General features: G+C 41.0%; 1 protein-coding gene across 4 annotated transcripts in view; it reads right to left on the bottom strand.

Moving 5' to 3' along the window:
* CHIC1 (cysteine rich hydrophobic domain 1) overlaps window positions 1–12397 on the bottom strand; it is a 295686-nt gene that overhangs the window by 178872 nt on the left and 104417 nt on the right. The window lies entirely within an intron of this gene.

The following is a 12397-nucleotide window of genomic DNA, read 5'->3' as shown; positions in this document are numbered from 1 at the left end:
TCTGTAGCCTCAGTTGCTTCCTGTTCTCAGGGATAGATACTGAGAAGCACAAAACTATTGCTAAGGTTATGTGAAGTAAATGTACTCAAGAAAATCACTAATAAACAGGCCCAATTCCTGAGTGGGTGAAAGGGTCTTCATGTTACTGGAATTCCACATGATTATATATCCAAATGTTATATTGGCGACTTCATAGGCATATGAGCCAATGCAGTGTTTATAGGCGAAGACTTGTGCTCTCCTCTTAGCAATTACACTGACAACTTATCTTCAAAGAAACATTAAAAAGTTACGGGCCAAGTGACTACTTAGTACATGTGCTTTTTCTTTCCAGAGTTTGTGAACTAATTGCAATATTTAGCTTCTTGTTTTTATCATTAATATACACTTAATGACCAACAGTGTGGTTACTAGACCATTATCAAGTCCCCACAACGTATCACATTACAGTCACTGTCCATCAGCAGAGTAAGATGCTACAGAATCACTATTTGTCTTTTCTGTGCTATACTGCCTTCCCTGTGCCCCCCCAATACATTATGTATGCTAATCATAATACCCCCTTTCCCCCTTACCCTCACTTCCCACTCATCCTCCCCAGTCCCTTTCCCATTGGTAACTGTTAGTCTATTCTTGGGTTCTATGAGTCTGCTGCTGTTTTGTTCCTTCAGTATTTGTTTTTATACTCCACAGATAAGTGAAATCATTTGATATTTGTTTTTCTCCACCTGGCTTATTTCAGAGTATAATAACCTCCAGCTCCATCCATGATATTGCACATAGTAGGATTTGTTTTCTTATGGCTGAATAGTATTCCATTGTATATATGTACCACATCTTTACCCATACATCTATTGATGGACACTTAAGTCGCTTCCATTTCATGGCTGTGGTAAATAGTGCTGTGATAAACAGGGGTGCATACGTCGTTTTGAATCAGAGACCTTGCAGTAAAAGGCTCAAGTCCTACGAGTGGATTTCCTGGGTCAAATGGTATTTCTATATTGAGCATTTTGATGAACCTCCATACTGCTTTCCACAACAGTTGAACTAATTTACATTCCCAGCAGCAGTGTAGGAGGGTTCCCCTTTCTCCACATCCTCGCCAACATTTGTTCCTTGTCTTTTGGATGCTGGCCATCCTAACTGGTGTGAGGTGACATCTCATTGTGGTTTTAATTTGCATTTCTCTGATGATAAGCGGTGTGGAGCATCTTTTCATGTGCCTGTTCGCCATCTGAATTTCTTCTTTGGAGAACTATCTGTTCAGACCCTCTGCCTATTTTTTAATTGCTGTATTTGCTTTTTGTTTGTTGAGGTGCATGACCGCTTTATACATTTTGGATGTCAATGCCTTATTGGGTACATCATTTATAAATACATTCTCCCATACTGTAGGATGCTTTTTTATTGTACTGATGATGTTCTTTGCTGTACAGAGGTTTTTAGATTGATATAGCCCCACATGTTCATTTTTTATTTTGTTTACCTTACCTGGGGAGATAGATATGTTTATGAAGAAGTTCATGTTTATATTCAAGAGTTTTGCCTATGTTTTTTTCTAATAAGAGTTTCATGGTTTCATGACTTAAATTAAGGTCGCTGATCCATTTTGAGTTTACTTTTGTGTATGGAGTTAGACAGTAATCCAGTTTCATTATCTTACATGTAGCTGTCCAGTTTGTCAACACCAGCTCTTGAAGAGGCTGTCATTACCCCCATTGTATATGCATGGCTCCTTTATCATAAATTTAATTGACCATATATGCTTGGGTTAATATCTGAACTCTATTCGGTTCCCCTGGACTATGGCTCTGTACTTGTGCCATTACCAAATAGTCTTGATTACTGTGGCTTTGTAGTAGAGCTTGAATTTTGGAAGCGAGACCCCCCTGCTTTATTCTTCCTTCTCAGGATTGCTTTGGTTATTTGGGGTCTTCTATGGTTCCATATGAATTTTAGAACTATTTGTTCCAGTTTTGTGAAGAATGCTGTTGTTATTTTGATAGGGATTGCATTATATCTGTAGATTGCTTTAGGCAGGATGGCCATTCTGACAATATTCTTCCTAACCAAGAGCATGGGATCAATATCCATTTATTAGTGCTGTGTTTAATTTCTCTTAGGAGGGTCTTGCAGTTTCAGTGTATAGGTCTTCCACTTCCTTGGTTAGGTTTATTCCTAGGTATTTTATTCTTTTTGATGCAATTGTGAATGGAATAGTCTTCCTGATTTCTCTTGCTCCTAGTTCATCATTAGTGTATAGGAAAGCAACAGATTTCTGTGTATTAACTTTGTATCCTGCAACTTTACTGAATTCCGATATTACAGTAGTTTTGGAGTGGAGACTTTAGGGTTTTTTATGTACAATGTCATGTCATCTGCAAACAGTGACAGTTTAACCTTTTCCTTACCAATCTGGATACCCTTTATTTCTTTGTTTTGTATGACTGCCGTGGCTAGAACATCCAGTACTATGTTGAATAACAGTGGGGAGAGTGGGCATCCCTGTCTTGTTCCCAATCTTAGAGGAAAAGCTTTCAGCCTCTCGTTCAGTATGATGTTGGCTGTTGGTTTATCATATATGCCTTTATTATGTTGAGGGACTTGCCGTCTATACCCATTTTGTTTAGGGTTACCATGAATGGATGTCGAATTTTGTCAAATGCTTTTTCCACATCCATAAATGTGATCATATGGGTTTTGTTCTTGTTTTTGTTGAAACAGTGGATGATGTTGGTGAATTTTCGAATGTTGTACCATCCTTGCATCCCTGAGATGAATCCCACTTGATCATGGTGTATGCTAGTATTTTGTTGAATATTTTTACATCTGTGTTCATCAGGCATATTAGTCTGTAGTTTCCCTTTTTCGTGGTGTCTTTGCCTGGTTTTGGTATAAGAGTGACGCTGGCTTCAGAGAATGAGTTTGGAAGTATTCCCTCCTCTTCTATTTTGTGGGAAACTTTAAGTAGAATGCGTATTATGTCTTCTCTAAATGTGTGATAAAATTCAGTGGTGAATGCATCTGTTCCGGGGGTTTTGTTCTTTGGTAGTTTGTTGATTTCTGATTCAATTTCATTGCAGGCAATTGGTTTGTTTAGATTTTCTGTTTTTCCTTGGTCAGTCTTGGAAGGTTGTATTTTCCTAGAAAGTTGTCCATTTCTTCTAGGTTATCCACTTTGTTAAGATGTAGATTTTCATAGTATTCTCTAATAATTCTTTGTATTTCTGTGGTGTCCATCATGATTTTTTGTCACATTTCTGACTTTATGTGTGTACACTCTCTTTTTTCCTTGATGAGTCTGGCTAGGTGGTTATCTATATTGTTTTTCTCAAAGAAGCAGCTCTTGGTTTCATTGTTTTTTTTTTTTCATTACAATTTTATTTATTTCTTTTCTGGTCGTTATGTCCCTTCTGCTGACTTTAGGCCTCATTTGTTCTTCTTTTTCCGGTTTCAATAGTTGTGACCTTAGACTATTCATTTGGGATTGTTATTCCTTCTTTAAATAGGGCTGGATTGCTATATACTTTCCTCTTAGAACTGCCTTCACTGCATCCCCCAGAAGATGGGGCATTTTGGTGTTTTCATTTGTCCCTGTATATTGCTTGATCTCGGTTTTAGTTTGGTCATTGATGTATTGATTATATAGGAGGAGGTTGTTACACCTCCATGTGTTGTGAGCCTTTTTGTTTTCTTTGTATGATTTATTACTACTTTGTACCTTTGTGGTCTGACAAGTTGGTTGGTAGGATTTCAATCTTTTTGAATTTACTGAGGCTCTTTTTGTGGCCTAGTATGTGGTCTATTCTGGAGAATGTTCCATGTGCACTTGAGAATAATGTGTATCCTACTGCTTTTGGGTGTAGAGTTCTGTAGATGTCTGTTAGGTCCATCTGTTCTAGCATGTTGTTCAGTGCCTCTGTGTCCCTACTTATTTTCTGTCTAGTTAATCTGTCCTTTGAAGTGAGTGGTGTGTTGAAGTCTCCTAAAGTGAATGCACTGCATTCTATTTCCCCCTTAAACTCTTAGTGTTTGTTTCATATATGTATGTGCTGCTGTGTTTGGTGCATAGATATTCATAATGGTTGTATCCTCGTGTTGGACTGACCCCTATCTCATTACAGAATGTCCTGCTCTGTCTCTTGTTACTTTCTTTGTTTTGAAGTCTATTTTGTCTGATACAAGTACTGGGACACTTGCTTTTTTCTCCTTATTTTTTGCACGAAATATCATTTTGCATCCCTTTTAGTCTGTGTATGTCTTTGGGTTTGAAGTGAGTGTCCGGTAAGCAGCATATAGATGGGTCTTACTTTTTTATCCATTCTATTACTCTATGTCTTTTGATTGGTGCATTAAGTCCATTTACATTTAGGGTGACTATTGAGAGATATGTACTTATTGCCATTGCAGGCTTTGGATTCATGGTTACCAAAGATTCAAGGTTAGCTTCTTTACTATATAACCATCTAACTTTAACCCACTTTTATGCTATTATAAACACAGTCTGATGATTATTTCTCTCCCCTCTTTTTCATACTCCTCCACTCTTTATATGTTAGGTGTTTTATTCTGTACTCTGTGTTTTCCTTGACTGATTTTGTGCATACCTGATTTTATTTTGCCTTTAGTGTTTGGTTGGTCTGCTTTCATGGCTGTGGTTTATTTTCTCTGGTGACAGCTATTTCATGTTAGGTATATTTCCATTTAGAGCAGTCACTTTAAAGTTCATTGTAGAGTTGGTTTGTGGGAGCTAAACTCTCAACTTTTGCTTGTCTAGAAATTGTTTCATCCCTCCTTCAAATTTAAATGATAATCTTGCTGGATAAAGTAATCTTGGTTCAAGGCCCTTCTGCTTCATTGCATTAAATACATCATGCCACTCCTTTCTGGCCTGTAAGGTTTCTACTGAGAAGTCTGATGATAGCCTGATGGGTTTTCCTTTGTCTGTGATCTTTTTTCTCTCTCTACCTTCTTTTAAACACCTGTCTTTATCCTTGATCTTTGCCATTTGAATATATGTCTTGATGTTGTCTTCCTTGGGTCCCTTGTGTTGGGATATCTGTGTGCCTCCATTGCATGAGAGACTATCTCCTTCCCCAGATTGGGGAAGTTTTCAGCAATCATTTCAGAAACACTTTCTATCCCTTTTTCTTTCTCTTCATTTTCTCGTAGCCCTATAATGCAAATACTGTTCTGTTTGGATTCGTCACACAGTTCTCTTAATATTCTTTCATTCCTGGACATCCTTTTATCTCTGCTTCTGCTTCTCTGTGTTCATGTTCTCTGATTTCTATTCCATTAACATTCTCTCCCACCTCATCCAGTATGCTCGTAAGTCCTTTCATTGTTTGTTGCATTTGTTACCTCCCTCCTGAATTCATCCCTTAGCTCTTGAATATTTCTTTGTAGCTCCATCAGCATGCTTATGACTTTCATTTTGCATTCCTTTTCAGGAAGATTGGTGATTTCAGTCTTACCAAGCCCTCTGTCATGTTTGAGGGATTTTGGACTGAACAAGTTTGTTCTCTCTTTTCATGTTGATGGGAGTGGTTGCCAGAAAGTGCCGCATGTATTAGCTGGGAGAACAAAGTGCCTTTCTGCTTGCTGGTCGCCTTGACTGTCTCCACTGTCTGTGCCCACTAACCACCCACTGGGAATTGCGTCTGGGTTAATCTAAGCTGCCGTGGGGGGGGGGTGGCGGTGCAGGCCTCAGAATGGCCTAGGGCACTGGTAGGGGTTGCAGGCGAGTAGCGTGTGTTTAGCCATGAGAACAGTCCCTTCATGCCTTTCGGACTCCACCTGTGTCCACTCTGCACACATTCCCTGTTCACAGGGGGCATCCTCTGGGTTAATCCCCTCAGCTGCTGTGGGCGGGGCTGCCCTTGGGATGGCCTGGGTTACTTGCGGGATTTGCAGGCAAGTGGCCTGTGTTCTGCTGTGAGAACAAAGCCCCTTTGTTAATTCTAGACTCTGCAACAGTCTCTGCTGTCTGTGCCAGTCAACTGCATGCCGGGAGCAGCCTCTGGATCTGGCCTGGGTAGCTGTGTGCAGTGGAAGCCTCTGTGCTAAGCTGTGTGGTTGTTGTAGGCGGGGCTGCTCCCCAGTTGTTATGTAGCAATGGTGGATCAGCCGGTTTACTTGCTATGATGGTGGGCAGGGGAAAGAACGGCAGCCTGCTTATTGCTGTGAGGGTCATCACAGCTTCGTTGCCACGCTGGGGGTTAGGGCATCTGAAGTTCCTTAAGGTTCCTAGCCTGCTGGGCTGAGTGTGCTGGTTACTTAGCAGTCCTGTGCTTCCACTCCGTTCCCACTCTGATTCCCTTCCACCCAATGGTGAGATCGGATGCGGGGAGTGCCCGGTTTTGGCCAGGTCACGACTTTGTATCCTACCCTTTTCCATGAGATGTTGTGCTCTTGGAGATGTAGCCTGGCTTGTGCACTGTATCTTCCAGTCACTCTTTTAGGCATAGTTGCATTCGCTGTATTTTCAAAATATGTTTTTGGGAGGAGATATCCACCACCCTACTCACACCTCCGTCTTGAGAATCTCAGTACATGTATTTTTAATATTGATGCCTGAAGAACTCTTTCCTTACATATTACAGTCAGATCTTGTTAATTATGTGTGGGGTGATGAAGTTCACCCATAAGTTGGGATAATGGCTTCTGAAAGGGAATTGACCTATGTAGCCTTTGCTGCTAATTTCCTTTCCCCTGCAAGGCTAAGTGTGTGGGATGGGAGAAGCTGGTTGGAAAACAGGTAGAGAGGTTAGGAAAAAGTTCTTTCTGATGTTATTTCATGTCCTTGGCTCTGACTCTTGGTTGCTATGATTCCTTCAGGGGCTGATGTTACCAGTCTTCCTGACATATTTGTTGCACTTACTTTTGAGCATATTGTAGCTCTGGTCCTCAAAATTCTTATTGTGGATGGAGGAGCCAAGATGGTGGTGTGAGTACTTCAGCAGAAATCTCCTCCCAAAAACATAGTTTTCAAAATACAACAAATACACCTATTCCTAAAAGAGACACCAGTGGATACAGGACAACAGCCAGGCTACATCTACATCTGTAAGAACTCAGCATCACACGAAGGGGTTAAGATACAAGCCATGGACCAGCCAGAACTGAGCGCTCCCCCTATACCAGCCCCCCAGCAGGAAGAAAGGAGTTGGAATGCGGAGGGAGTGAAGGCCCAGGACTGTTAAACAATCAGCTCTGGTAGTCTGCACTGGGAGTGCAGACAAACGGTGCACGGTGTGCTGGATATTAGAGAAATGGAAAAGTGAACCCTGCGAGCGGGTCCCCGCAACCTGCAACTGGTTCCGCTGGGAAAAAAGAAAAGTGAGTGCTTTTTCAAGTCTTAAAGGGACAGGGACCTCAGAGCTGGACGAAATCATCCTGGCACACAGCCCAACACCGGCGAATCATGAGGAACTCTAGGCGACCCAACCCGCTGGGTGGCAGCACAGCTCTGAAGCCCCTCATGGCGATAAGCAGTCTGCAAGTCGTTCTCCCAACTAGCACGGTCCCCAAGACACCGGCCGAGTAGCAGCAGAACTGCTCGTGCACCGGCAGTGGCGGCACCAGAGGGGCCTGGTTGTGGCCTGTGTGAGCCCACAGCAGCGGGAACCAAGCAGACCACGACTGGCCCACACTAGCCGGCGGCACTGTTTGCAGCCGAGCAGCTGGCACACAACGGTGGGAGTGGCCCATATGCACCAGTACTGCCAGCAACAGAGGGGCCCGCGAGCAGCCTGTGGGAGCTGGCAGAGTGACCCGGTTGTAGCCACATCCCCAGGAGCTGACCATCATCTCAGCCTTTCACACCACCAACTGGGGCAGACCCAAAGGCTTCAGTCAGCACATAGCAGCCCAGCGGGTGTGCCACTTTCTCAGGAGAGCACACTCGGCATTCCTGCCACTCCCTGCAGGGCTCTGCACTACTCTGATGGAGACCCCACGCACAGCAGTTTAGGGGATTAACCTGGAGGCTGCTCCAGGAGTGCGGGTAACCGACACAGGCAGCAGAGAAGGGTAAGGAAGCTAGCAAGCAGGGAAGGACTTTGTTCTCTCAGCTGACTTACGTGCTACCTGCCTACAACTATCTCTATCACCATGAGAAGACAGAAGACTTTGGTCCAGACAAAAATTACCCAGACAACCCCTGAGAGAGGGCGTGGGGTGATAGACTTAATAAATCTCCCTGAAAAAGTATTCAAAATGAAGGTCATAATGATGCTGATGGATCTGCAGAGAAATATGCAAAAGCTAAAGGAGCAAGTAAAGAGGGAGAGAAATAGAACAATCTCTGGAAATACTTAAGAGCAGAGTGGATGAGGTGCAAGAGGCCTTTAGTGGAATACAAATCGGAGAACAGGAATGCAGAGAACCTGATGCAGAGAGAGAAAAGGATCTCTAGGTATGAAACAAGAGAACTGTGTGACCAATCCAAATGGAACAATATTCTCATCATAGGGCAACCAGAAGAATAAGAGAGAAAAAGGGATAGAAAGTGTCTTGGAAGAAATAATTGCTGAAAACTTCCCCAAACTGGGGGAGGAAATAGTATATCAGACCACTGAGGCCCAGAGAACTCCCAACACAAGGGACCCAAAGAGGATGACACCAAGCAATATAATAATTAAAATGGCAAAGATCAAAGACAAGGACAGAGTATTAAAGGCAGTCAGAGAGAGAAAAAAGGTCACCTACAAAGGAAAACCAATCAGGGTATCATCAGACTTCTCAACAGAAATCACACAGCCAGAAGAGAATGGCATGATATATTTAAGGCAATGAAACAGAAGGGCCTTGAACCAAGGATACTGTATCCAGCAAGACTATCATTTAAATATGAAGGAGGGATTAAACAATTCCCAAACAAGCAAGAGTTGAGGGAATTTGCCTCCCACAAACCACCTCTACAGGGTATCTTAGAGGGACTGCTCCAGATGGGAGCACTCGTAAGGCTAACTAGATGTCGCCAGAGAAAATAAAATCAGCAAAGAAAGCAAACCAACAAATACTAACTAAAGGCAAAAAAGTAAATTCAACTACTCACAAAAGGAGTCAAAGGAAATACAAAAGAAAACAGAATAAAACACCTAACGTATAAAGATTGGAGGAGGAGAAATAAGGGAGGGAAAGAATCATCAGACTGTGCGTACAATAGCTTAATAAGCGAAATAAGTTACTTAGATAATAAAGAAGGTAACCTTGAACCTTTGGTAACCACAAATCTAAAGTCTGTGACGGCAACAACTACATATCTCTCAATAATCACCCTAAATGTAAATGAACTTACTGCACGAATCAAAAGACAGAGAGTAATAGAATGGATAAAAAAGCAAGACCCATCTATATGCTGCTTACAAGAAACTCACCTTAAACCCAAAGATAAGCATAGACTAAAAGTCAAGGGATGGAAAAACATATTTCAGGCAAACAACAGTGAGAAGAAAGCAGGGGTTGCAGTACTAATATCAGACAAAATAGACTTCAAAACAAAGAAAGTAACAAGAGATAAAGAAGGATACTACATAATGATAAAGGGCTCAGTCCAACAAGAGGATATAACCATTCTAAATATATATGCACCCAACACAGGAGCACCAGCATTGGTGAAACAAATACTAACAGAACTAAAGAGGGAAATAGACTGAAATGCATTCATCTTAGGAGACTTCAACACACCACTCACCCCAAAGTATAGATCCACCGGGCAGAAAATAAGTAAGGACACAGGCATTGAACAACACACTAGAACACATGGACCTAACAGACATCTATAGAACTCTACATCCAAAAGCAACAGGATACACATTCTTCTCAAGTGCACATGGAACATTCTCCAGAATAGACCACATACTAGCTCACCAAAAGAGCCTCAGTAAATTCCAAAAGATTGAAATTCTACCAACCAACTTCTCAGACCACAATGGCATAAAACTAGAAATTAATTGTGCAAAGAAAATAAGTCTCACAAACACATGGAGGCTTAACAACATGCTCCTAATAACAATGGATCAATGACCAAATTAAAACAGAGAATGACTAATATATAGAGACAAATGACACCGACAGCATAAAGCTTCCACTTCTGTGGGACGCAGCCAATGCAGTTCTAAGAGGAAAGTACATAGCAATCCAGGCCTATCTAAAGAAGGAAGAACATTCCCAAATGATTAGTTTAAAGTCACATTTATTGAAACTGCAAAAAGAAGAACAAAGGAAGCCCAAAGCCAGCAGAAGCAGGGACATAATAAAGATCAGAGAAAAAATTGAGTACAATAAAATAATAGAAAAAAAATCAATGAAACCAAGAGCTGGTTCTTTGAGAAAATACACAAAATAGATAAACCCCTACATAGCCAGAATTTTATGAGAAAAAGTTAATCTACACGTATCAACAAAATCAGAAATGAGAGAAGAAATATGATGTATCTCACAAGTAGAAAAAATTATTAGAGAATACTATGAAAATCTATATGCTAACAAGCTGCAGAACCTAGATGAAATGGACAACTTCCTAGAAAAATACAACCTTCCAAGACTGTCCAAGGAAGAATCAGAAAATCTAAACAGACTAATTACCAGCAAGGAAATTGAAGTGGTTATAAAAAAACTACCCAAGGAAGAAATCCCTGGGCCAGATGAATTCACCACTGTATTTTATCAGACATATAGAGAAGATATAATACCCATTCTCCATAATTTTTCCAAAGAATAGAATAGGAGGGAATACTCCCAAACTCATTCTATGAAGCCAACATCACCCTAATACCAAAACCAAAGACCCCACCAAAAAAGAATACTACAGACCAATATCCCTGATGAACATAGATGCAAAAATACTCAACAAACTATTAGCAAACCGAATTCAAAAGTACATCAAAAGTATCGTACAGCATGACCAAGTGGGATTCATCCCAGGGATGCAAGGATGATACAACATTCGAAAATCCATCAACATCATCCACCACATCAACAAAAAGAATGACAAAAACCACAGGATCATCTCCATAGATGCTGAAAAAGCATTTGACAAAATTCAACATCCATTCATTATAAAAGCCCTCAACAAAATGGGTATAGAGGGCAAGTACCTCAACATAATAATGGCCATATATGACAAACCCACAGCCAGCATTATACTGAACAGTGAGAAGCTGAAAGCATTTCCTCTAATATCGGGATCAAGGCAGGGATGCCCACTCTCTCCACTATTATTCAACACAGTACTGGAGTTCCTAGCCACAGCAATCAGACTAAACAAAGAAATACAAAGCATCCAGATTGGTAAAGAGGAAGTCAAACTGTCACTATTTGTAGATGTCATGAGATTGTACATAAAAAACCCTAAAGAGTCCACTCTATAAGTACTAGTACAATATCTGAATTCAGCAAAGCTGCAGGATACAAAATTAACACACAGAAATCTGTGGCTTTCCTATACGCTGCTGGACAGTGACTGTAATGGGGTTTGTGCAGGGGACTTGGTGATGGTTGGAGTCTAGTAAACATAATGTTCATCATGTAACAGTTGATTAATTATACCAAAAACAAAATTCTTATTGTGTGCAAATGAAAAGCACCATGTCTTCTGATTAGTGAGGAGAGGTCAGACACGGCAATTTTAAAGGAATAGCAGGAACATTTAGAAAATGTCAAAGTATTTGGTAATATTTCTCAGTTTTTATACTTCCTGTGGGGTAATCACTGTTTGCTCCTTGTTATGTGTATTTTTCAGTCCAAACTGAACCCAGAAGTTAACTTGTTCTTCCTTTGGACATGAGACATTTTCCTCCCTTATGTTTCTTTGGAACAAGAGGTAGTATTACTGGGATGAGTAGTAGATTTACGCAAGTTTCTACTCTTTCAATTTGATAGTTGTATAATTTAAGTTGGGTCTAAAATTGTCCAAGCATTCTGTTCAGTAAATGTGAGTGGGCTGGAAAACTGCTAGTATAGGTGCAACTAACAAAAAAGATGAAGGGGGCCAGGAAAACCAGTTCAAGCTTGAGACAGTTCCTAGGAATTATACGAAATGATGGAGCACCAAGACAGTTACATCGTGGCTGGGCAACCATGTGACTAGGTCTCATACCTTTAACCTAAGCTATATTTCTTTTCTTGGCTCAGTAAAGGTGATCTTTTGAGCGGTTCTTACTGTCAGTAGTTCCTGGGTTTTCAGCCTTTCTCCCAGTACTAGCATTCAGAATAGTGATCTGTGTACGCACTGTGGTTTCTTTTCCAATGGTAAAGTGCTCTGAATCAAACTCTTAACTCTTCTCTAGAGTGCTGTAGTCAAAGCCCTCATCACCTGAATGTTTAAGAAAAGATCAAAGGAATAGGGCAGATGTAAAATAGAGTGGGAAAGCAGTTGGATTTGAGT

The sequence above is a fragment of the Manis javanica genome, chromosome X (genome assembly GCF_040802235.1).
Source record: "Manis javanica isolate MJ-LG chromosome X, MJ_LKY, whole genome shotgun sequence".
Classification (NCBI taxonomy): domain Eukaryota; kingdom Metazoa; phylum Chordata; class Mammalia; order Pholidota; family Manidae; genus Manis; species Manis javanica.
Note: the sequence above shows the minus strand (reverse complement) of the source record. Positions and strands in the feature narration are given on the sequence as shown.